The sequence below is a fragment of the Cucurbita pepo genome, chromosome 16, assembly GCF_057944985.1.
Source record: "Cucurbita pepo subsp. pepo isolate OVF chromosome 16, ASM5794498v1, whole genome shotgun sequence".
Taxonomy (NCBI): Eukaryota; Viridiplantae; Streptophyta; class Magnoliopsida; order Cucurbitales; family Cucurbitaceae; genus Cucurbita; species Cucurbita pepo.
Genome location: NC_141813.1, coordinates 1506926 through 1534862, shown reverse-complemented (window position 1 = coordinate 1534862; position 27937 = coordinate 1506926). Strand labels below are relative to the sequence as shown.

General features: G+C 38.6%; 2 non-coding genes across 2 annotated transcripts; one reads left to right on the top strand and one right to left on the bottom strand.

Moving 5' to 3' along the window:
• Positions 1–409: 409 nt before the first annotated feature.
• Positions 410–493, bottom strand: TRNAL-CAA (transfer RNA leucine (anticodon CAA)). Its single transcript has one exon. It is a non-coding gene; the product is annotated as a tRNA-Leu (tRNA).
• A 20306-nt stretch (positions 494–20799) lies between these two features.
• Positions 20800–20873, top strand: TRNAN-GUU (transfer RNA asparagine (anticodon GUU)). The gene has a single exon. It is a non-coding gene; the product is annotated as a tRNA-Asn (tRNA).
• Positions 20874–27937: the final 7064 nt, after the last annotated feature.

The following is a 27937-nucleotide window of genomic DNA, read 5'->3' as shown; positions in this document are numbered from 1 at the left end:
GAGCTAGGTTGGTTCCACGTGACCTAGGTTACTATATTTTTAGTAGATCGAGAATCTTAGGATCTTGAGCAAAAATTAGTTGTGTAGACCTTTGTGCTCCCAGAAATTGGATTAGCCTTAAAAATCCAGTCTCGAGCAACGTAGAAATATAAGATGTGATTGAAACAACCTAGATACCCTATGATCCGTGTAAATCTCCACTACACCTAAGAAAATTTAGACGACTTACAAGGCCATTAGCACGGTGAGCGATATCACTAAAGCCTGACGACCTCCTATTCCCACCTGTACGGTTGAGCTTGACAAAGTTAAATAGGATAACATATTAACAAGATGACTAATTCTAAAGAATGAAAAAATTAATTCACTTCATACATGAGGTAACACAATTAAATCTCACAATACAAGTTGTCAAAAGTGGGATTTGAACCCACGCCCTCTCACAAGGACCAAAACTTGAGTTTGGCACCTTAGACCACTCGGCCATCCCAACTACTTATTATGACATCCTACACTGGTTTGATAGGGGAATGAAGCATTCCTTATAATAGGGTGGAAACGTCTCCCTAGTAGATGCATTTTAAAACTATAAGGCCGACGACGATAATTAACGGACTAAAACGGAGAATATATATTAACGGTTGGAGAGAGGAACAAATTATTCCTTATAAGGGTGCGGAAACCTCTCCCTAATACACGCATTTTAAAACTGTGAAGTTGATGGCAATACGTAATGGGCAAAAACGGACAATGGCTACCAGCAATGGGCTTGGACTGTTACAAATGATATTAGAGCTAGTCACAAGACGGTGTGCCAACGAGGACACTTGGCCCCCAAAAGGGGTGGATTGTGAGACCCTACACCGATTGGAAAGAGGATGAAACATTTCTTACAAGGGTTTAGAAACCTCTCCTTAGTAGACACGATTTAAAACCACGAGGGTGTCTACGATAGTAACCAACGAAAGTAGACATTATCTACTAGTGGTGGGCTTGGACTCTAACGAATGATTGGCTGGAATAACTCAGCTGGTTAGAGCATGTGGCTCTTAACCACAAGGTTGGAGGGTCCACCTCAGCTCTTATTTGTATGTTTTTCACACCAATTTTGATATTTAATTTCTCCTAATTTGAATAAGGACCTACCAAAGAAATTTTAGATAGTTCGAAGCTACTAGAAGTGGAAAGACCTTCTCGAGAAGGCACGCGTCACCTAAGTAAGTAGTTATTCGAACATTCTTCAAGAAATACTTGTAGGGATTGGTAAGACATGCTAGCATGTGAGCATATTTGCGTAGGTAGTTAGAATATGCATGATTAAGAACTTATAAGGGAAATGTTGGATGAGAATGCAAAGTATGTTATGAAAAATTATGAAAATGCCCTCTCACGGTGTGAGTTTGTATTATGGGTGATTGTATGGAAATTATTGTGAAAGGGTCGTCAGTTAACCTCACAAATCCCACTTCTCACAAGGACAAAAACTTGAGTCTTGCGCCTTAGACCACTCAGCCATCCTAACTACTAATTGTGAGATCGTGCATTGGTTGGAGAGAGGAATAAAGCATTCCTTATAGGGGTGTAGAAACTTGTCCTTAGTAGACACATTTTAAAATTGTGAGGCTTACGACGATACTTAACAGACTAAAACGGACAATATGAGTTAGCGGTTGGAGAGAGAAACAAAACATTCCTTATATGGGTGCAAAAACCTCACCCTAATAGACATATTTTAAAATCGTGAGGTTAATGGTGATATGTAATAGGCCAAAATGGACCATGTTTGCCAGCAATGGGCTTAGACTATTACAAATGATATTAGAACTAGTCACTAGGCGGTGTGCCAGCGAGAACACTTGGGCTCCCAAAAGAGGTGGATTGTGAGATCCCACGCTGATTTGAGAGGGGATGAAACATTTCTTACAAGGTTCTGAAAAACTCTCCCTAGACGACGATAGTAACGAACGAAAGCAGACACTATCTACTAGTTGTGAACTTGGACTCAATTAAATGACTGATTGGAATAGCTGAATTGGTTAGAGTGTGTGGTTATTAACCATAAGGTTGGAGGTTTAAGCCGTTTCTAGTGAGGTTGATTGTATGACAATTAATGTGAAAGGGTTGTCAGTTAAATTTGGAAAGGTAAAATCATTGAAGATGATATTCTCCACTTTCGCTCATCATTAGCCTCACAATAATATGGAGGAGTTTTGAGTATGGCGCTTTAGATTACTCGGCCATCCTAACTACATTTTATGAAATCTTGCATTGGTTTGAGAGGGGAATGAAAGCATTTCTTATAAGGGTGTGAAAACGTCTCCCTATCAGACGTGTTTTAAAACTGTGAGACTGACGACGATACGTAACGGACTAAAATAGACAATATCTAGTAGCAGTTTAAGAGAGGAACTAAATATTCCTTATAAGGGTGTGAAAATCTCTCCCTAATAGACACATTTAAAACCGTGAGGCTAAGTGCGATAAGTAATGAGCCAAAATGGACAATGTCTGCTAGCAGTGGGCTTGAATTGTTACAAATGATATTCGAACTAGTCACTAGGCGGTGTGGCAGCGAGGATGCTAGGCCCTCAAAAGGGATGGATTGTGAGTTACAACATTGACTGGAGAGGTGAAGAAACATTTCTTACAATGGTCTAAAAACCTCTCCCTACTAGATGTGGTTTAAAACCGTGAGGTTGACGATGATACGTAACAAACGAAAACGAACAATATCTGCTAGTGGCGGGCTTGGACGGTAATATATTATTGGCTGGAATAGCTTAGTTGGTTAGAGCATGTGGCTCCTAACAACAAGGTCGGAGGTTTAAGTCCTCCATCGAGTAATGAGAGAATGAAGCATTCCTTATAATGATGTTGGATACTTCTCCTTCACACGTAAGCACAAAAAGATAGCGATGAGGGGGTTAAGGAGGTTTGAGAGGTAGATTATGCCATGCAAAAATCGTCAATAGGTCCAAAAACTAGAAGAAAATGCAAAACAAAAAAGAAAAAAATCCAGACGTGCATAAGGGGAGCTTGGACAACTAAACAAGAAGCTCAAGGCTAACTATAAACAACTTGTAGGGGAGATCATATGTGTTACATTGATTGCAAGACAACTGACATGTATGTATGGGGGCTCTGTCGTCTTAATGTTGGTTTTCTTTTTCTTTTATTTTTTTTTATTTTTGTTCTATTTTGATCTTGTGATTACTTAGATTTGATGAGTTATTTCTGTTGATGATTTACTTTATTGGATTTGTTGAGTTAGGAGATCATCCACATGTTACTTCATTGGAGATTCAAATTTTTGAAAAGCTCAAAATAGGTGTGTGAATGTTTGATTAATCCACCACACCTAAATGGTGTGAAAGTTATCTTATTTATAATCAAATAAATTACAAGGATAGGGAAATAATAATAAATTGAAATAACAATAAATGAAAAGATACCTATGGTAATAAAGCTCTAAATGAAAATTATATCTCCTTTGATCTTTGACATACAACACATCTTATGACTTTGGAGAAAGCTCGTTATTGCTAGTCATTTGCTTAATCAAAACTTCCTGATTAGAAAGCAAATTCTCCAATTCAATAACTGTAGGCGTATTTGCCCAATTTTGTACTGAGAAAACAAGGGCATAAAATCTTTTCGTAAACTAGGAATAAGATAACACCGTAATTGAGCATCGGCTCCTCAAAATTACCTTGAGTTACCATAGCTAGTTCATTCTCTAGAAATTGCAATCGAGTTGTATTTTTCTTAGTGAAAAACTTTTGAAGTGTTTCCCACACTTGCTTTGGTGACTTTAAATCACAAACATGATCAATATATTCCTTGCTAATCAAGTTCACAAGGTAAATAAAGCTTTTCCACATTTGATATTCCATTTTCGGCGTAATTCAGCCTTCTGTGGAGTATCTGCTTAAATTTCTTGTCATCACCTTTAACTAAATCCCACAAATCTTGCCCCTGTAGATAAGCTTACATGCATAACTTCCAATAATTATAATTATTGCCGACAAACTTTTCCAAAGCTATACCTATATAAGCACTTCCACCATTCATCTCAGTAATAATATCAAACACTTGGTTACCAGGTTGGCTCTTATACCAAATGACACAATATCTACCACCCAAACGTGTGAATAGATCTAAAAATATTATTATTCAAAGAAACAATACAGAGTTAAGAATGAGAAATAGAATTGGGGAAATAGAATTGGGATCAAAGATTCTAATTTTCATTGATATTCACAACATTTAAATAGGATACAAGCTACCAACTATTACCTACAATAAGGAAAATATAAACTAACTAAATCTTGAAAATAAAATAAAATATACTACTAATCCAATCATAAAGGAAAAAATATTAACCGAGATATATTCCATAACTAATATATTCTTCAAATATTAACTAAGTACGAATATTTTGACTAATTCAAACTAGCAATAAGTTGCACTAAATTATGATAAACTTGTCCATTCATGATGATCATGACTCTCTTGTTAGGACAATCACGACTAATATGATTAATTCCTTGACATTTCCAACATTTGATGTCTCTATTTCTTTCTCGAACCTCCTTGTATTCCTCCACCTTTCTCTTTACTCTTGGAGGTCTCAACTTTTTTCTTTTTGTCAAGCTCATACTTGCCTCTATCCTTGAAATCTATCTTTTCGATATTTGCATTCTTTTTTCAAGTGTTAAAAGTAGTAGACTTAGAAATAGCATACCTCTTGAAGTTCTCCTTCTCCCAAGCTAGTTGCCCTTCGATTTTGACAGCAAGGTGTAATAATTCTTGCATATCAAAGTACGTTTGCCTATCCACTTGATGAGCTAGTTTTCGATTCAACCCACTCAGGAATCTAGCCATTGTATCCTCATCGTCTTCATCAATGCATCAATGCTTGATCTATTCATAAGGGTCTCCATTTCTTTGTAATATTATTCAACACTTTTGCATCCCTGCAGCAAAGTATAGAGTTTTCCTTGAGTACTCGAGAATAATGCTTAACAATGTACCTTTTTCTCATTAAAGTCTTCAATTCTTCCCACGTTTCAATTGGTTCTTCATAATTTCTCCTCCTCTCAAATTTTAAAGATGTCCACCATATAATTGCATGATCACAAAATTCAACCACAACAAGTTTCAACTTTCTTTCTTCACTCAAATTGTTGCAATCGAAAACATTCTCAATTTTACTCTCATGATGCAAATACTCCTCTGGACCATATTTCCCATAAAAAGTTGGAATTTTAAGCTTTACTCCCCCCAACTACTATTTCTTCTCCTCTCATATTGGTACTCCCTCTCAATTCTTTTTTGTGATAAAATTTCTCTACCCTTTCTTCTACCTCTTCCTCTCCCTCGACCGACATCTCTCCCATCCCTAGGACTATGTCTCGCTTAAATGGTGACATTGTCATCTTCTTTATTTTCAACTCCTTCATTCAAGAGTACTTCTCTTCCTTGAAGATTACCTAAAGTGATTTCAATTCGCAACATCCGGTCTGTCAATGTACTAATAACTTGATTCAAACGAGTAACGGTTCCGACCTATGCTTCTCTCCACCTAGCTTCATTGATCTCTCCTCCATTTCGTCCGTCCTGGTTCATGATTGTACAAACAGTAGTTAAATATGTTTAGGACCTCACACACACAACTCACTTATTTTATACTCAGGGACACTCGTGTTTATTACCGACAAAAGTAGGCTATTTGGAAAAGTAACTAAATTATGATCAAGGTAGGCTAATATACGGATAAAGCAATTCTTATATTAGCAAGCTATTCAAGAGAATCAAAATAAGTTAATTATGATATTACATCAACATAAAACAAGAAATGAACAAACAATGAAGGGACACAAAGATATTTTTGGATATAATTGTAGGTTGAAAAAAAAAAAAAGAATTAAAAAGAAAGGTGGTGAAGATTTTTGAGAAAGATCTAATTGGGGCAAAATTAGAAGTTAGCTTTGAGTTTAAATTAGGAAAGAACAATATCAACTCATGGGAAAAAAAAAAAGAATTAAAAAGAAAGGTGGTGAAGATCTAATTCAGGCAAATTTAATTACGAAAGAATAATATCAACACAAGGACCAGAACTTGAGTCTAGCGCCTCAGACCATTCAGCCATCCTAACTACTAATTGCAATATCGTGCACTAGTTGGAGAGGGGAATGAAGCATTGCTTATAAAAGTGTGGAAACATCTGCCTAGTAGACGCATTTTAAAACTATGAGGCTGACGACGATACTTAACGAACTAAAACGGACAATATCTGCTAACCGATGTTGAGAGGAACGAAACATTCCTTATAAGAATGCTTCTCCCTACTAAACGTGGTTTAAAATCGTGAGGCTCACGACGATATGTAATGAATGAAAGCGGACAATATCTACTAGTGGTGGTCTTGGACAAAGGCATATGATTGGCTGTAATAGCTCAGTTGGTTGGAGTGTGTGGCCCTTGACCACAAGGTTGGAGGTTCAAGCCCTCCCTCCAGCGATGATTAGAATAAAGCATTTCTTATTCTTACCGATGGATAGGTTTTTTTTGTTTTTTTTTTTTTTTTTGTTTTGTTTGTTGTTCATACACTTGAATCTGAAAACTAGTTTATAATGATTTAGGAAGACTCGAACCAAAAGGTTCACCAGCACGTTGAGCATGACGAAATTAAACAAGATAACACCCGCATCTACATTGACGAACCAACATACATGAAGTACAACACAATACAAGTTGTCAGAAGTGGGATTTAAACCCACGCCATCTCACGAGGACCAAAACTTGAGTCTGGTGCCTTAGACCACTCGCCCATCCTAACTACTAATTATGAAATTCTACACTTGTTTGAGAGGGTAATGAAGCATTCCATATAATGGTGTGGAAACGTCACCCTATTAGACGCATTTTAAAACTATGAGGTGATACTTAACGGACTAAAACGGAGAATATATGCTAGCGGTTGGAGAGAGGAACGAAACATTCCAAGGTGTAGAAATCTCTCCCTAATAGACAGTTTAAAACAGTGAGCCTGATGGCGATACGTAATGGGCCAAAACGGACAATGTTTGCTAACAGTGGGCTTGGACTGTTACAAATGATATTAGAGCTAGTCTCCAAGGGGTGTGCCAACGAGGACACTTGGCCCCCCAAAAGGGGTGGATTGTGAGATCCTACCCCGATTGAAGAGGGGATGAAATATTTCTTACAAGGGTCTGAAAACCACTCCCTAGTAGACATGGCTTAAGTCCGTGAGGCTGACTACGATAGTAACGAACGAAAGCAGACATTATCTACTAGTGGTAGGCTTGGACTCTAACGAATGATTGGCTGAAATAACTCAGTTGGATAGAGCTCACGTGACCCACAGTGCTAAAACGAATGAATGGACTCGATTCCTTCACAAAACATTTAAATGAAGTTTCAAAGAAGAGGTAGAGACAAATTTCATACTGCTTTGTTGTTTGTAACTCGAGTTATAACCTTCTAAAATTTGCAAAAAAAACATGTTCCTCGCCAAAATAACTTGGAAAACTTTTTTTTGGCCTACCGATTCTAAAGCTTGTCAGGACCCGATTCCTTCACGAAACTTGTTGGAAATCCCATAAGGAACGTGTAGGAGTTGATAGGAAGAAAAATGACTAACCATAGACCTTGAATTTAGAAAAAAACCGGAGGAAGAAAAGTCCATAATCTAAAATCCTCAAACTCAGTTTTAGGAATCCTCATCACTTGATTATCGTCTTAAAACATTATTCCAGAATCGTCGTGAATTTTATTTTTTATTTTACACTTTCTGGAATTCACGTAAAAAAATATCTACAACGATGAGGGTGCTACCAACATCGATTTTGATTTGTGTTGTGGGTGATTAATGGATGTTATCCCCCGATGAGTTTGCATTATTTTTTCATGCTTTAGGTGACTTACAAGATTATCTCCTTGATGCTAAGCATGCATGAATATACTATGTTTTGAATACGGCTACTAGAGCTAGGTTTGTTTCATGTGACCTAGGTTACTATAATTTTAGTAGACCGATCATCCTAGGATCGTGAGCGAAAATTAGTTGTGTAGACATTTGTGCTTCCAAAAATTGGATTACCCTTAAAAACTAATTCCAAGCGACATAGAAATAGGAGATGTGATTTAAACTTCCTAGATACCCTAAGAACCATGTAAACCGCCAATACACTAAGAAAATTTAAGACGACTTCTGCGACCATTAATAGGGTGAATGATATCACTAAAGTCGGACCACCTCCTATTCCATCTAAGACCTCATTAGCACTATTCGACAACTTAGATCAAACATACTAGTACCCCTGCCATGTGGTAGACATCTAGGAACCCGTATCGTTGAGCTTGACTAAGTTAAATAGGATAACATATTGAGGTTACCTGTGGAGTTATTATTGTGTGTAGAAATGAATTGAGAGCGATTTCGTAAACCCGTCCTAAGAGGAAAAAGTATTACATAAATTTTTTGGCTAATCATGAGTATCACTATTGTATGAGAAAATGGTTAGGGGTTCCTAAACAGGCTCATGACATTGTAAACCTTTCTTGAGGGATGATATACCTCATGGGAAGACTGAGTAGGTAACAAGCAGGTAGGGTTACTTCCCCAAATGTTGATTGTATGGCAATTATTGTGAAAGGATCGCAAGTTAACCTTACAGAGCTGTATTTAGGCAAAGACATTATATTGTAAAGACATTATATTGTGTATGAAATATGATGAGGTTGCACCTAACCTAGGATACCAATCGTTCACTATTGTGACAATGCAATATGATGAGGTTGCACCTTGTAGTTTCAAAAATACAATTTTAAATCTCTAAGTGAGTTTCATAGATATCCACAATAGTACTTCTCCACGAATTAACTTTGAAAATCTCACACCATCTCACAAAGACGCATTTTAAAAGGTTTACGGCGATATGTAACGGACTAAAACAGACAATATCTACTAGAGGTTGGAGAGAGAAACGAAACATTTCTTATATAGGTGTGGAAACCTCTCTTTAATAGACGCGTTTAAAATTGTTAGCTTGATGGAAATATGTAATGGGCCAAAATGGACAATGTCTGTTAGCAGTGGCTTGGACTCTTACAAGAGGTATCAGATTTAGTCACCAGGCGGTGTGCCAATGAGCATGTTGGACCCCTAAAGGGGTGAATTGTGAGATCCCACATCAATTGGAGAGGTGATGAAATATTTCTTACAAGGGTCGAGACCCTTCTCCCTAGTAGACGCGATTTAAAACAATGAGGTTGACGACGACACGTAACGAATGAAAGTGGACAATATAAAATAGTCGTAAAATTGGACTATAAAAAATGTTTGGCTCGAATAGCTCAGTTTGTTAGAGCGTGTGGGTGTTGACCACGTCGAAATTTTGAATCAAGTTAAGGTTAAGATAAAAATACATTTGTGCTAGTTTCAAAAATCCATTTTAAATAATTTAAAACCGAAAAAGTAGCAATCTCCCTTAACACAATTTTTTTTCACCCAAATGGAAGAAAGATGGTCCAATGAAGGAGTAGGGAAGCAAATGTTGAAGAAGGAAAGTAAGTGAGCTAAGGAAAATAAGAGAGACGAGGGAGCTTAGGAGGCTTGAGAGGTAGATTATGGCATCCAAAAATTTTGTCACAAAATTTTTCGAATTTTTTAAAGTGAGATTTAATTGAGAGTTTAGAGGCTGAATTTCAAAATGAAATAGGAGTGGAAACTGCTTTGCAAATTCTTATGAACCCAAGAACAATTAAAACAAAACAATCCATGACAAAAAGCAGTTGAACATGCATTTGGAATGAGAAGGGACACACCTAGTGAAAGTAGACGACACATGTTAGGTGGAGGCAATGGAAACGCGACTAACAGAGAAAAAGAGAATGAATTTGCAAAAGAAATGTAGCGCCGAACATGAACCCAAGTTCAGGAGGTTGAAGAGGCTAGTCAAAGTGTGTCATGTTTAAAGCCAAGAGCGCACCCACCCTCCCGAATGCACGTATGTGGGTACTCGGTCGTGGGTTGCTGTCTTCCATCTCCGCTCGAGGGTCCAAGAGGTGAGATTTTTGCCCATTTCAATTCTCGTTCGTCTGTTTTTACACCAATTTTGATACTAATTTATCCTAAATTGAATTACAACATACCAGAGAAATTTCAGAAAATTCGGAGCTCCTAGAAGCAAAAAGAAGAGCTCGATAAGACACGCATCTCCTAAGTAAGTAGTTATTCGAACATTTTTCAAGACATACTTGTAGGAATCGCTAAGACATGCTAGCATATCTTGCCCATGGTTGTTAGAATATGCATGATTAGAATCTTAAAAGGGCAATTTTGGATGAGAATCAATGTATGTTATCAAAAATTATGAAAATGTCCTTAGGATAGTATTTTAGGATGCACATTATTTTTAGTACTTTTCGCTGTGCTGGAATGGAGGATGAGATGATGTGATTTGTGTTGTGGGTGATTGATGGATTCCGATGAGTTTGTATTTTTAGTAGACCGAGCATCCTAGGATCGTGAGCGAAAATTAGTTGAGGTCCGTAACGGACCCGAAAAAAAAAAAAATGATGGTCGTCGGCAGAGCCGAAAACTCCGGCGAACGCCGGAGTTTTCGCTCGCACACAACCCACAAAGGGCGGCCGAGGGCTGGGATGCCACAAATCGCGTCCCCGACCTTCAGCCACCCTGAAAGAACCTGCAAAGAAACGAAAACGGTAAGGAAAAAGGAGAGAGAACAGAAAACCGACGGAACTCCGGCGAAGCCGAACCGTACGAATCGACGTCGAAAACCCCCATTTCACACCACAAAACTAATTCCAGAACCCTTTACACACATCAGGAGTAGGTTCTACACGAATCCCGTACGCTGAACACCTTCGGCAAGGAAGACGGAACGACAGACTTCCGAGCTTCTCCAGATCCGGGAGTGCGAGGCCCTTACCAACGAAATCTGTACCAAAAACGGGGTTATGGTGAAGGATAAGCTCGGGAACGGGGAAAAAAGAGGAAAAATGGACGTCGGGACGACGTTGTCGAAGAGAGAGAGGGACCGCCGGAAAATCGCGCAGGCAGTCGGGCGAAGAGGACGAAGTCCGACCTGCGATCCGGATCCGGAAACCCGAACCGAACCCCATACCTTCGGTCAGCCCAGAACCCACGTTACCCGCAGCCCAAACACCCGGCCTTCAACTGCGAGCCGGCCCATCAACCCGCAGCCCGTCACCCACGAGCCGGCCCATCACCGCACGGCCCGTCACATGCATTCGGTCCGAGACCCGCGAGCGGCCCGTTAACCCGCGCCTCGACCCGAGACGCCTGCACACGCGTCGCTCTCGGATTGTGCCACGTGTCACATCTGCAGCGCGGCTACTCTCGGCTCAGGCGGCTTCATCGGCTCGGCGGTGGCTCGGCGGCTTATTCGGCTCGGGAAACCTGTTTCCAGCCCGTTTGACACCGTTTCGACCCTCCCGGACCTGGTTTCGGCCCTGTTTAAGGTAAAAGGGAACATTTTAAGGTCGTATTTCACAAATTCCAGTTGGGAATTTATTCTTATTTGTGAAATACTAACGGAAGTGACTCATGAACCAATAGGAACCAACCACCAACGGAAGTGTAGAACGTCCACGAGGAGCTAGGAGCTTACGTTATATTCTATGGAGTACTTCGGCTAAGGCCTACCAAGAAAGTGGCTCACCCGTTGTAGGTTACGCATTAATTGCTGTATGTTGGCACGTGCCCGTGGTTATGCACGTGCCATTAAATTGTATGCTAGCTTAATGTGCTTAAGTACGAAATCATGTGAACGTGAATGTATGTTATTTATGCTGCTTAGTTGATGTGATATGAATGCATGTGACGATGTGTGACCCTTGTATGATTATGGCTTGTTGTATGAGTATTGAAATGTAACTGAATGAATTGTATGACATGAAATACGATAAATTGCATGATACATAACCCCGCTAGGAATATGTATGATATGTAACGAAATGAGAATGAGAATGAGAATGACATGTAAGCATGAAAACGTGACACGGGGTTATGTTCATTAAATGATGACTGTAGGACTAGTGGGACCTCATGCATATTGTGTGATCATGTATTTGGGGGATACCCCCATCCCATCACGAGGGTACGGACGCGTACATCCAAATGGCAGGACAACGATCGTTATGCCCTGCATAGCGCTGCCGTGACAGTTTTAGTTTTAACGGGTCCCGGTGGGCCCCCAGAGCATGCCCACCGGCTAGGGACAGTGGCCCAGCGGTGTGCGAACTAGCTGGTGAGCCCATACTCGCACGTATGGGCTGCGTGTAGAGTATATGGTACACGTCCACGATTACCTGTTAGGATTACACCGTAGGGAAAACGAAACGAAACGAAACGAAACGAAACGATAGGTCCCATCATTTCATTGCATGTGTTTGTCGCATAACCCCGATAGGGGGTCACTTACTGAGTATTCTAGAAATACTCAAGCCTCGTGCTACTTTACTTTTGCAGATATGGGCAAGGCACCCATGTGACAACGACGACGGTATTGTACACCCCAGGATCGTGGCACATGCATAGGGTAGTTGGTTGTTCTTTTTCCATTTCGTAGTCTAGACCGAATTTGGTTGCATCATTAATATAGGTTAGTATAGAATGAAATGTATTTGAATAATAAACCTTAGGGTAGAATAAAATATGCATTTTTGGTTTTTGTTTCTTTTCCTTTCTTTCAATTTTCTCTTTTTCGCTTGTAACCATTTTTCCCTGAGGTAATAAAAGGCGAGTGCGAGTCGCATTAATGAATAGGGCCCATTAAATGTATATTCCGCATTTCAAAGTATAGTAATGACTTTAGATTAAACAGGTAAAATATTAGGGTCGTTACATACTTGTAGGAATCGCTAAGACATGCTAGCATATCTTGCCCATGGTTGTTAGAATATGCATGATTAGAATCTTAAAAGGGCAATTTTGGATGAGAATCAATGTATGTTATCAAAAATTATGAAAATGTCCTTAGGATAGTATTTTAGGATGCACATTATTTTTAGTACTTTTCGCTGTGCTGGAATGGAGGATGAGATGATGTGATTTGTGTTGTGGGTGATTGATGGATTCCGATGAGTTTGTATTTTTAGTAGACCGAGCATCCTAGGATCGTGAGCGAAAATTAGTTGAGGTCCTCCCAAAAATTTGATTAGCCTTAAAAATCTAGTCTCGTAGAAATATGAGATGTGATTTAAACTGCCTAGATACCCGCCTAGATACCTAAGAATTGTGTAAATCTCCACTAAGATGGCTTACAAGGCCATTAGCATGGTGAACGATATCAATAAAGCTTGACACGACCTCCTATTCCCTCTAAACCTCAGTAGCACTATGAAAAAATGAAGATGTGATTTGAACCCACGCCCTCTCACGAGGACCAGAACTTCAAATACACAATCAAATTTAACAATACAACAAGTTGTCAAAAGTGGGACTTGAACCTACACCCTCTCACAAGGACTAGAACTTGAGTTTGGCGCCTTAGACCACTCGGTCATCCTGACTACTAACTGTAAGGTCCTACATTGGTTTGAGAAGGGAAGGAAGTATTCCTTATGATGGTGTGGAAACGTCTTCCCAGTACACGCATTTTAAAATTATGAGGCAGATGGTGATACTTAATGACCTAAAATGGAGAATATATGCTAGCGGTTGGAGAAAGGAATGAAACATTCCTCATAAGGGTGCAGAAACCTCATCCTAATAGACGCATTTTAAAACCGTGAAGCTGATGGCGATACGTTATGGGCTAAAACAGACAATGTCGGCTAGTAATGGGCTTGGACTGTTGCAAATGATATTATAGCTATTCACCAGGCAGTGTGTCAACGAGGACATTTGGCCCCCAAAAGGGGGTGGATTGTGAGATCCTACACCGATTGGAGAGGGGATGAAACATTTCTTACAAGGGTCTGGAAACCTCTCCCTAGTAGACACGGTTTAAAACCGTGGGGCTGACTACGATAGTAACGAACGAAAGCAGACATTATCTACTAGTGGTGGACTTAGACTCTAACGAATGATTTGCTGGAATAACTCAGTTGGTTAGAGCATGTGGTTGTTAACCACAATGTTGGAGGGTCCATTTCAACTCTTATTCGTCTGTTTTTTTGCACCAATTTTGATACTCACTTTATCATAGCTTGAATAAGGACCTACCAAAGAAATTTTTGAAAATTCGAAGCTCCTAAAAGTGGAAAGACGTTCTCAAGAAGGCATGCGTCACTTAAGTAGTTATTAGAACATTCTTCAAGAAATACTTATAGGGATCGGTAAGACATGCTAGCATGTGAGGATATTTATGTTAGTTGTTAGAATATGCATGATTAAGACCTTATAAGGGTATTGTTGGATAAGAATGCAAAGTATATTATGGAAAATTATGAAAATGCCCTTGTGAAGTGATTTTAGTATGCACATCATTTTTAGTACTTTTTGCCTGCTACACATTAAAACCTAAAGAAATTCGCCTCTTCTCACTTTGGCCCACCATCAATCTCACAATACACAGTTGTCAGAAGTGGAATTTGAACCCATGCCCTCTCACGAGGACTAAAATTTGAGTCTAGCGCCTTAGATCACACGGCCATCTTGACTACTAATTGTGAGATACTGTATTAGTTGGAGAGAGAAATGAAGCATTCCTTATAAGGGTGTGGAAACGTCTCCCTAGTAGACGTATTTTAAAACTGTGAGGCTGACGGTAATACTTAACGGACTAAAACGGAGAATATCTGCTAGCGATTGGAGAGGAACGAAACATTCCTTATAAGGGTGCGGAAACCTCTCTCTAATAGACGCATTTTAAAACCGTGAGACTGATGGTGATATGTAATGGGCCAAAATGAATAATGTCCGCTAGCAGTGGGCTTGGACTGTTATAAATGATATTAGAGCTAGTCATTAGTTATTGTGCCAGCGAGGACACTTGGTCCCCAAAAGAAGTGGATTGTGAGATCTCCCATCAATTTCAGTGAGGAAGAAACATTTCTTACAATGGTTTAGAAATCTCTCTCTAGTAGATACGGTTTCAAATCGTGAGGTTGACGGTGATAGTAACAAATGAAAGCAGACATTATATACTAGTGGTAGGCTTTGACTATAACAAATGATTGGTGGGAATAACTCAATTGGTTAAGTTGGTTGGAGTGTGGACCTTAACCACAAGGTTGGAGCTTCAAGCCCTCCATCAAGGGATGAGAAGAATAAAAAAGGCAATGAAAACGCAACTACCAGAGAAAAAGAGAAGGAATTTGCAAAAGAAATGCAGTGCCCAACAGGAACCATAGATAGGGAAGTTGAAAAGGCTAGTCCAAGTGCGTCATGTTTAAAACCAAGAGTGCACCCCTCCCTCGTGCGTGGGTTACTGCTTTCCAACTGCGCTTGAGGGTCCATGAGGTGAGATTTTTGCCCATTTCAACTCGTCTGTTTTCACACCAATTTTGATACTAACTTTATCCTAAATTGAATTATGACCTAGCAAAGAAATTTTAGATAATTCGAAGCTCCTAGAAGCAGAAAGAATAGCCCAAGATGATATAATTTGTGTTATGGGTACTTGAAGGATGTTATCCCTGAGATGAGTTTGCAAAAAAAATTTCATGCGGTAGGTGACGGATAAGATTATCTCCTTGAAAAGCATATTTAGAATAGGGCACTAGAGGTAGGTATGGTTCCACGTGACCTAGGTTACTATATTTTTAGTAGACTGAGATTCCTAGGATCTTGAGCGAAAATTAGTTGTGTAGACCTTTCTTTTCCCAGAAATTGGATTAGCCTTAAAAATCTAGTCCCGAGCAATGTAGAAATATGAGATGTGATTTAAACCACCTAGTTGCCCTATGAACCGTGTAAATCTCCACTATATCTAAGAAAATTTAAGATGGCTTATGTTAAATAGGATAACATACAAAGGCTACTTGAAGAGTTACTAAACACCCTCCGTGCATTGTAAAGGGTCATGAGTTATACATAGATGTGTTTAGACAAAGACTTTAACCTAAAACATCCTAACGGATTGGAAGACTCTAACCAGGAAGACTTATAGATGTGTTTAGACAAAGACTTTAACCTAAAACATCCTAACAGATTGGAAGACTCTAACTAGGAAGACTTGAACCTTGAAACTTGAACCTTGTTCTTTCATGACTTGAACCTGGACCATGAACCTTGTTCCTTCATGAACCTTGTTCATTCGTGACTCGATCAATTCAATTATTGTTCCTATATGACTACATCCTAAAGACTCTATGAAGGACCTTGAACCTTGTTCCTTCATGACTCGATCAATTCAATTATTGTTCCTACATGACTACATCCTAAAGACTCTATGAGCCTTGTTTCTTCATGACTCGATCAATTCAATTATTGTTCCTACATGACTACATCCTAAAGACTCTATGAACCTTGTTCCTTCATGACTATTATTGTTCCTACATGACTACATCCTAAGACATTGGAAGACTCTAATGATTGTTCTTTCATGACTTGAACCTCCTTCATGACTCGATCACTATGATTGTTCTTTCATGACTTGAACCTGGACCTTGAACCTCCTTCATGACTCAGATCACTATGATTGTTCTTTCATCACTTGAACCTGGACCTTAAACCTCCTTCATGACTCGATCAATTCAATTATTGTTCCTACATGACAACATCATAAAGACTCTATGAACCTTGTTCCTTCATGACTATTATTGTTCCTACATGACTACATCCTAAAGACTCTATGAACCTTGTTCCTTCGTGACTATTATTGTTCCTACATGACTACATCTTAAGACATTGGAAGACTCTCGTGACTATTATTGTTCCTACATGACTACATCTTAAGACATTGGAAGACTCTATTAACCTTGTTCATTCATGACTCGATCAATTCAATTAGGCATAGAATCCCTAGCAAATCATGTCGTGAAAATTTTAGATCTCTAGTGAGTTCAACTAGTTCCTTCATGACTCGATGATTGGACCTTGTTCCTTCATGACAACTAGTTCCTTCATGACTCGATGATTGGACCTTGTTCCTTCATGACAACTAGTTCCTTCATGACTCGATGATTGGACCTTTTTCCTTCATGACAACTAGTTCCTTCATGACTCGATGATTGGACTTTGTTCCTTCATAACTCGATCAATTCAATTAGGCACAGAATCCCTAGCCAATCATGAACCTTGTTCCTTCATGACTCGATCAATTCAATTAGGCACAGAATCCCTAGCCAATCATGAACCTTGTTCCTTCATGACTCGATCAATTCAATTAGGCACAGAATCCCTAGCCAATCATGTCGTATTCAATTAGGCACAGAATCCCTAGCCAATCATGTCGATTCAATTAGGCACATAATCCCTAGCCAATCATGTCGTATTCAATTAGGCACAGAATCCCTAGCCAATCATGTCGTATTCAATTAGGCACAGAATCCCTAGCCAATCATGTCGTATTCAATTAGGCACAGAATCCCTAGCCAATCATGTCGATTCAATTAGGCACAGAATCCCTAGCCAATCATGTCGTATTCAATTAGGCACAGAATCCCTAGCCAATCATGTCGTATTCAATTAGGCACAGAATCCCTAGCCAATCATGTCGTGAAAATTTTAGATCTCTAGTGAGTTCAATGGATATACACACAATAATATAAGTTGTCAAAAGTCGAATTTGAACTCACGCCATTTCACAAGGACTAAAACTTAAGTCTAGTGTCTTAGACCACTAAGCTATCCTAACTACTTATTATGAGATCCTGCATTGGTTGGAGAGGGAAATGAAGCTTTCCTTATAAGGGTGTGGAAAACTCTCCCTAGTAGACACATTTTAAAACTGTGTGACGAACGATGATACGTAACGGACTAAAACGTTCAATATTTGTTAGCGGTTGAAGAGAGAAACAAAACATTTTTTATAAGGGTGCGAAAAACTCTCCCTAATAGATGAGTTTCAAAACTGTGAGGCTGATGACGATACATAATGGGCCAAAACAGACACTATATGCCAGCCGTCGGCTTGGACTATTACAAATTATATTAGAGTTAGTCACGGGGCAGTGTGCCAACGAGGACACTTGGCCCCCAAAAGGGATGGATTGTGGGATCCCAAATCGATTGGAGAGGAGATGAAACATTTCTTACAAGGGTCTGGAAACCTCTCCCTCGTAGACACGGTTTAAGACCGTGAGGCTGACGGCGATACGTAATGAATGAAAGCAGACATTATCTACTAGTGGTGAGCTTGGACCATATCAAATGATTGCCTGAAATAACTTACTTGAAGACTCGAACCAAAAGGTAGAGTAACGTGAACCTGACTAATTTTGACTAATTTTTTAGATTTTTAACTAACTTTGAAAACATTTATTTCTTTAACCAACCGAGTAATTTTTTAGTTTTTTAACCAACTTTGAAAATATTTATCTTTAATCCTCTAATTAAGTTCTGAAACTAGTTTATAATGATTTAAGAAGACTCGATTACAACACAATGCAAGTTGTTAGAAGTGGGATTTGAACCCACACCCTCTCACAAAGACCAAAACTTGAGTCTGGCACCTTAAACCACTCAACCATCCTGGCTACTAATTGTGAAATTCTACACTGGTTTGAGAGGGGAATGAAGCATTCCATATAATGGTGTGGATACAAATGATATAAGAGCTAGTCACCAGGGGACACTTGGCCCCCCAAAAGGGGTACCAATTGAAGAGGGGATGAAACATTTCTTACAAGGGTCTGGAAACCGCTTGGACTGTTACAAATGATATTAGAGCTAGTCACCAGGGACACTTGGCCCCCCCAAAAGGGGGTACAGAGAGTGGATGAAACATTTCTTACAGGGGTCTGGAAACCGCTTGGACTGTTACAAGTGATATTAGAGCTAATCATCCGGGGACACTTGGCCCCCCAAAATGGGGTACTGATTGGAGAGAGGATGAAACATTTCTTACAAGGGTCTGGAAATCGCTTGGACTGTTACAAATGATATTAGAGCTAGTCACCCGGGGACACTTGGCCCCCCAAAAAAGGAGTACTGGAGAGGGGGTGAAACATATTTATGGATGTTATTATCACTCACACGAATTTGCTTGATTTTGTTTCAGGCTTTAGGTGATTGATAAGATTATCTCCTCAATAAAATTTGTTTCGGGCTTTAGGTGATTGATAAGATTATCTCCCTAATAAAATATGGATGTAATTAGCACAGTGAATGATATCTCACTAGAGCCTACCATCAGTCTCATCACAATAAAAGTTGTGAGAAGTGGGATTTGAACCCACGCCCTCTCACGAGGACCAAAACTTGAGTCTAACACCTTAGACCACTCAACCATCCTGACTATTAATTGTGAAATACTGCACTAGTTGGAGAGGGGAATGAAGCATTCCTTATAAGGGTATGGAAATGTCTCCTTAGTAAACGCATTTTAAAACTGTGAGGATGTCAGTAATACTTAACGGACTAAAACGGAGAATATCTGCTAGCGGTTGGAGAGAGGAACAAAACATTCCTTATAAGGGTGCGGAAACCTCTCCCTAATAGACGTGTTTTAAAACCGTGAGACTGATGGCGATATGTGGGCCAAAATGAACAATGTCTACTAGCAGTGGGTTTGGACTATTACAAATGATATTAGAGTTAGTCATTAGGCAGTGTGTCAGCGAGGACACTTGACCCCTAAAAGGGGTGGATTGTGAGATCTCACACCGATTTCAGAGATGAAACATTTCTTACAAGGGTTTAGAAACCTCTCTCTAATAGACACGGTTTCAAATTGTGAGGTTGACGATGATAGTAACGAACGAAAGCAAACATTATCTACTAGTGGTGGGCTTGGACTATAACAAAAGATTGGCTGAAATAGCTCAGTTGGTTAGAGTGTGGATCTTAACCATAAGGTTGTGGAGGTTCAAGTCCTCCTTCTAACGATGAGAGAATAAAGAAGAAGAAGTTAGAAGAATGAAGTATTAATAAACCTATCATGAGGGATAATGGACTTTAGGGGAAGAAGCTAACCAAAGTTTTTTGGCACACCATTAGCCTCACAATAATATGAGTTATTAAAAGTGGGATTTGAACTCACGTCCCAAAACTTAAGTCTAGCACCTTAGATCACTCAGCCATCTTGACTACTAATTGTAAAATCTGCATTGGTTTGAGAGGAGAATGAACCATTCTTTGTATAGGTGTGCCATCTTGACTACTAATTGTAAAATCCTGCATTGGTTTGAGAGGAGTAGACGCGTTCTAAAACTGTGAGGCTGACGACGTTACGTAACGGACTAAAACAGACAATATTTACTAGCAGTTGAAAAGAGGAATGACACATTCCTTGTAAGGGTGCGAAAACCTCTCCTTAATTTAGATGCATCTAAAACCGTGAGGCTGAGTACGATAAGTAATGAGCCAAAATTTAGATGCATCTAAAACCGTGAGGCTGAGTACGATAAGTAATGAGCCAAAATGGATAATATCTGCTAGCAGTGAGCTTCGACTGTTACAAATGATATTAGATCTAGTCACTAAGCGATGTGCCAGCAAGGATTCTAGGTCCTCAAAAGGGGTGGATTGTGAGTTAACACATTGATTGGAGATGTGAAGAAACATTCCTTACAATGGTCTGAAAATCCCTACTAAACGCAGTTTAAAATTATGCGGTTGACGATGATAGTAACAAACGAAAGTAGACAATATCCGACTAGTTGTGGGCTTGGACTATGGTCGGAATAGCTCAGTTAGTTAGAGCGTGTGGCTGTTAACCACAAGGTCGGAGGTTCAAGCCCTCCTTCTAACGTGTGTAGAAGAAGAATGCTTTCATTCAAATACCAATAAGGTTGCACCTTCCTGAACTTGAGGATAAGAATCACATTTGAGTACGTGTTTTGAATCTTCATCCGTTCTCAAGATATAATGGCTAAGAAAGACTTAAAAGTATTAAAAGTTACTACCTATATCAACAAAGTTCCACCTTTTTTTGTTCGGTGGCTCAATCGTATAAACTCCAAAATTAAGCATGTTTTGCTTGGAATATTTTTTTTTTATGGGTGACCTCCTGGGAGTTTTCATAAGAATCGTGTAAGCGAGGATTTTTTATCGGTGACCTCATGGGAGTTTTCATAGGAATCGTTTAGGTGAGGATAAAGCATACTGAAAAGACTTGTATTGGTTTGTGGCTGAAAATACCTGTGTTGATTTGTGAGGATAATTTTCACTCTTAGAAACTAGTAGTGAGTAAAGTGACAATGTCACAAGGGATGTAGAGGAATGTCGGGCCGATTATGTGCCGTATCCGGATTCCAAATTCTAAGCATGATTTAGTACACTACACTTTCAATTTAACCTAAAAATATTTAATAATTAAGTCTCTAGACAATCAAATTTAAAATGGACTTCTAAGTTTGTCTCTTAAATATCGGACAAAAAAGTTTTAAGAATGTTACTTTATTATATTAGATATGTATTGAATCTTTTTTAAATTTAAGAACATATTAGACTGTTAAGGATAGTGGACCGTTCAGTATAAGACAAATATCTAGATATTTGCCTTACATTACATTACGGGTTACCATATTTACCCTTTTATTAAAGGCAAATATATTGTATTCATTTATTATTCTTTCCTTTTATCGCTATTTCCATATTATTTGTAATTTACCATATTTCTGTATTCTATAAATGATTATAAATAAGAGAACTCTCACAACCATTTAAGTGGGGTGGATTCAGCAAACATTCACATAGACCTTTATGCTCCCTAAAAATTCGATTAGGCTTAAAAAGCTAGTCTTGAGTGACATAGAAATGTGAGATGTGATTTAAATAGCCTAGACACCCTAAGAATATAGTAAATCTCCACAACACCTATGAAAATTTAAGACGGCTTACAAGGCCATTAACAGGGTGAATGATATCACTAGAGCCCGACCACCTCCTATTCTCTCTAGATCTCAGTAGTACTATTCAACGACTTAGATCGAACCTAGTAGTGCCCTTGCCATTACCGTTGAGCTTGAATAATTCAAATAGGATGACATATCGAGGCTACTTGAGGAGTAACTATTGTGTGTAGAAATGGGTTGAGAGTGATTCCATAAACCGGTCCTAATAGGGGACAAGGTATTACATAAATAGTTTGGCTGATGATGAGTTCCTAATCAAGGATACATGCCGTTCACTATTATTACAATCCAAGCTAACTATTTCTTAAGAATGAAAACATTAGTACACCCTAGAGATGAGATACACCATCCAGTAGACGTGCACTTCTAAAACCCAATAAACAACTTCTAAACTACAATTGGGTTCGTGACATGTAAGAGAACTTCCTTAAACTTTGAACCATTCTCAAAAGCTTAGATAAATGTAGAACAGTTACCATTGAATTTTTTTAATCTGTATTTACATTCAAAAAGTGTTTAAAAAATACTCTTACTAGTATATAGACTTAAATTATAATCTATATTCTTGAACTTTGTATCTTGTTTAAATAGGACTTCTAAACTACAAAATTTATATTAGTATCATTAGAGTTTTAGTTTAATCGATTGACCTTTAAGTTGTTTCTCTCGTTTTAGACAATTTTAAACCTAATTTTTAATATGTTTTTACCCGTTCTCTTATTTTAACTTCTTTTCGAACCTACTTTAACATTTTGTTGATATTAGGAGTTAAGAAAATGGAAAATGTAACATTCCCGGGTTGATGGACCTTATGGGAAGACTAGCTAGCAAGCATGTAGGGTAACTTCTCTGAATGTTGATTGTATGGCCATTATTGTCGAAGGGTTGTCAGTTAACCTTACATAGATGTGTTTATTCAAAGACGTTATACTATGTATGAGATATGATGAGGTTGCACATCATAAGGATATCTAGTACTAAATTAGAGTTTACCATATATGTTACATATGATCTTTTATTATAGGCAAATATTTCCATTAGACATAGGCATCTTTCTATTTATTACTATTTCCATATCCGTGTAATTTATTTGATTATAAATATAGATATTTCACACACCATTTAAGTGTAGTGGATTAAGCAAACATTCTCATGGTATTAGAGCCCTTTCGGTTTAACAACCCTGATCCTTTATTTTCAATGGCTTCTGAATCCCTTACACATCTTCTTCTCCACCACTCCTACTAGCTTTGATGCTGCAGGGGCAGTCTCCATAGCTACTACAAGCGGAGCCGATTGATTACTCTTCAGCTCCACCCTTTTGACCTCCAAATCACTCTTCCCCATACTTTGTTCATACAACCTCACCTTCTCCAACATAATCGGTTTCCCCTTGGCCAACATATCCTCTCTCATTTTCTTCCCAATCAACCCTTCATCCTTCACAGAAACCCTAACCTCAGAATCCTCATGAGCGTCCTCATCGAAAATATATAGAATCTCCAGAAGCCCATCGACCTTATGCAAAGATTTACTCTTCAGAATCTGGGTGCCGCACTGTCCTCTTCGCCAACCAAGTCGTCGCCGCTCTTCTCGCTAAAATTGGCTCCTTCGCCCACTGTGGTGACTCTTCCGGCTTCAACATTGTCTTTGTCTCTTGCTCTAGGTTTCCCCTTCTACTTCTTGGGTTAGACATATTCTCATCGGAGTCAAGGCAGCATCGTCGCTAAGCGACAATCCCTCTTTATGGGTTAGACATATTCGCGCCAAAGCCAAGGTTGCATCACTGCTGAGCGATGATCTCTCTGCAGTTTTAGATGGTCAAGAAAGTGTTTCTCTATGCCTCCTCCGAACCAAGTTGTTAACATCTTCACGAAAAGTGTTTCTCGATCTCTCTTTAAATTTTTCAGATCCAAGCTTCATGTTCGTTCAAATCCGACGCTTAGCTTGGACGCTTAACTTATAGTTTACCATATATATTATATATGATCTTTTATTATAAGCAAATATCTCCATTACACATAGGTATCTTTCCCTTTATTAGTATTTTCATATCCTTGTAATTTATTTGATTATAAACAGAGATATTTCACACACAATTTAGGTGTGGTGGATTAAGCAAACATTCTCACACATCAACCTAGGACTTTTCACTATTGTGATAATGCAAGGTAACTAATTCTAAAGAATGAAAAAATTAGTTCACATCAGAGATGAGATACACAGTCGAGAAGATCTGCAGTGCTAAAACTCAATAAAAACCTTATAAATCACGATTGGGTTTGTGACATGTAAGAGAACAACATGGAACTTCGAAGCCTTCTCAAAAGCTTAGATAAATGTCGAACAATTACGCCCAAACTTTCTAAAACCTAAAGAAAAGCTCATGGATATCTTACTACTAATTATATGTGATAATTGCCTACAAGTAGACTGTTTACAAAGTATTTTTATATTCATCTTTATCTACATTTCTTTTTTAGTTGTTTGTTGACTCTTAACTGTGTGGTCATAAGGGAGTCGTCCCAAGGTCTCAATCGACTGTGTATTTTTAATTTTTTTTTAATGATTTATCTAAATTGTACTCCAAACATATTCTCCATTTACTTTTAACTACTACAACTTTGTTTGTCTTAAATTGCACAAAACTTTACTCCGAACACATTCTCCATTGATTTTTTTAGTTGTTTGTTGACTATTGGTCGACGTAAGCGAGAACTGTGGGTCACAAACGGGTTTTGTTTGTCTTAAATGGAAAAAAACTTTACTCCAAACACATTCTCTGAGCTGTGGGGTCACAGAGGGGGTGGTCGTCTAGGGTCTTCTCGAGGCGAAACCGCTAACATTTGAAACCCCTAGGTAAAAAGCACCTCCTCATCTCAAGCCCCCAACCATCCTCAATGCTTCTTACGAGATATCACATTGGTTGGAGAGAGGAATGAAGCATTCTTATAAGGGTGTGGAACTCTCTCTCTCGTAGACCCATTTTAGATTCGTGAGGTGGCCGACAATATGTATCTGGCCAAAGCGAACAATAGCTATTAGCATTTGGAAAGGAGAATGAATAATTTCTTATAAGGGTATGGAAACCTCTCCCTAGTAGGAGTGTTTTAAAATCGTGAGGCTGATGGTGCTATGTAATGGGCCAAAGCGGACAATATCTATTAGCGGTAGGCTTGGGCTATTATAAATGGTATCTGAGCTAGTCACCAGGTGGTATGCAAGCGAGAACGCTAGGTCCTCAAGGGGGTGGATTGTGAGATTCCACTAATAACTCTTCAAAAGTAGAGATATAAAGTCTTTTTGTAGTTAATTATGCACACATACAAACCATTTTCTCATTATTTGCTCCATTTGTTCTAATTAGTAAGCATGAAATAGTTCATTGTGGTTCAACATGAAAAAAATATCAATTTGCATGAATCAAGCCTATTTGTACATTTAATTGAGTTATTTGACAAATTTTGAGAACATTTATGTTGAACCATGATGATGTTGTAGCAAATTTGGAAACAACACTGCTCACAAATCTGGGAACAACACTGTTGACAATTCTGGAACAAATTGTTGACACTTATTCTCAAGCAATTTAGAAAGCAAATTTTCGGGGATGACATGAAAATTTTAATCCACATCACCAATCCAAGTGGTTCATTTACTAGCCAATTAGGAACATCCTAGGTGGACAATTTATTCATTTGGAGCCCTAAATGGGGAGCCATGAACAATATAAAAGAAAAAAAGATTCACATGAGGGATAACACTTTGGGAAGCAAAATTTGGAATAGACAATAGTAGACTCTGCTGCTGTGAAACAAAAGAAGAAGAAGAAACCTAATCCAACAGCTATGACAACAGGAGAAAAAGAAGACCAAGAAAGATTGATTAGGGCAAAGAGATGGACATGAGAGCTCAAAGGAAGAGAACTTCCATTGAAGAACAACAACAAAGCTGAAAATCTCTCTATTTCCTTACTCTCTTCTCTTATTCTATCAATTTTGTATGATTGAGATGTGGGTTCCTCTATTTAATTAAGTTTGTATGGGGAGCTAAACTTTATTGGGGGACAAGAAAGTTTGATGTAGTTTAAGTATGTTGACGATCTGATTTTAGTTTATTAAAGAGTTGTTGTTAATGATTTACATGTGTGTTGAGTTAGCTACTTTACATACATAGTTGTTCACTTATTCGAAAAAAGAGAGGGAGCAATGAAATCCTCTTTAATACTCTAGTTAAATTGCAAGGATACTTAAAGGTAATATGAGGGTTAGGAATAATTCTTCTCCTAGAGTCTTCTAAATAGAAATTAAAACACCATCATGAAAGTATTCACTATGCATGATCATCGGAGTGGGTTTGAGAATCTATTAAAAGGAACTACAATCTACCACAAAACTCAACAACTTATCTATTTAGTCTCTCTTAGCCAAACCTTCTCATTATTGTTGGTTTTCTCATTATTTTTATGTTTTTCGACGACATTGACACTCTAAAAATCACCGACACCCATTTGAATGTTACCCAAAAACTCACTTAATTTTCAACAACAAAAGTAAAAAAAATATAGGTTCTTTGTGGAATCGATAATTTGTTTATTATTTGCTAATTGTGATAGTGTATACTTGCACTTGTTCTTGTGAATTTTACATCATTTTATTATATACATTTACAAGCAATCACCCACCTCAGTTGGAGAGGGGACGAAATATTCCTTATAAGTGTGTGGAAAACTCTCCTTAGTAGACACATTTAAAAACCATGAGGTTGATGGCGATAGGTAACGAGTCAAAACGGATAATATCTACAAATGGTGGGCTTGGGCTATTGCAAATTATTGGCTGGCTCGTATTTTGCCCTCAGCCTCGGGTTGTCTCGCGATCCATCCCTTCTACAGCTTAGCCCGCAGCAGTACCTTGCTCAGGGTTGAGGTTTCATCTTACAATGAACTCGAATGAATCTTGAGTGAAGACTTTCAACACTTTCAGGGAAAGGAAAAAGAAAGAAGGAGGAGCATGTGGTTGTTAACCACAAGGTCTCAAAGGTTTAAGCCTAGTATTAAACCGCTTCTTAAACTCTCCCACACGACAGCCTTACTCATAGAGCGTGCCTGCAAGAAAAATAAGGGAGTAATCCACTGGATCGGGCCGAAACCCGAATACCCGCCTACACCAACCCTCACTACAACCCTTAACCTCATGCACCTAATAATCGAAGCCTAGCCATCCTTCAAATCCAGCCTTTCACTTGACCCAAGAAACAAGCTCCATGGCTTATTCTGAGTTTCAGCGTTCTTGGCCCACATTCACAAAGCACGTGACCCATATACCATTAGAGTGACCTGAGACCTGTGCCTCGACCCGGTTAGTGACTCATGTGTGCGTCAGTCCCTCCCAGTGACACATGTCGTGCTAGCAAACATTGACTTCCCTCGACTCAGTCAGTTTGGCTTGACTCAGCTCGGCTTCGGTGGCTTATCGACTAAAAAACTTGTTGTTCAGCTCGAGTTGCACAATTTCACACTGTTCCTTACATTTTTTACCCTTGACCCCGAGCAATTTTGTCCGTACAATTTGATCTCAAGCAATTTGATCGGTTTAGGGGCTTCACTCACGGTTCTTTGTGTTTTTTTTTTTTCAAATATTCTTAACTCATACTTGCTGGTTCATATAGAAATCCAAACGATTCCTACGAGTATTTCTTAAGAAAAGTCCAAGGTGGCTACTTACCTCGTCGTCTACGTTTGAGACCTCTGTTCTCTAGAATTTGGTAACCGAATTATAACAAATTTTATTTATTAGATTCATCTTTGAGTCTAATTTCATGAACTATAAAAAATTTAATGAGAACCGGTCTTACAAAGGTCCAAATTGATCAAAAAATGTAGATAGGTCAATTTATGGCTAGCTTTGATTTTTATGGGTCAAAGTTTGACCTTTGATTTTGGGCTTAGTTTTTTCCT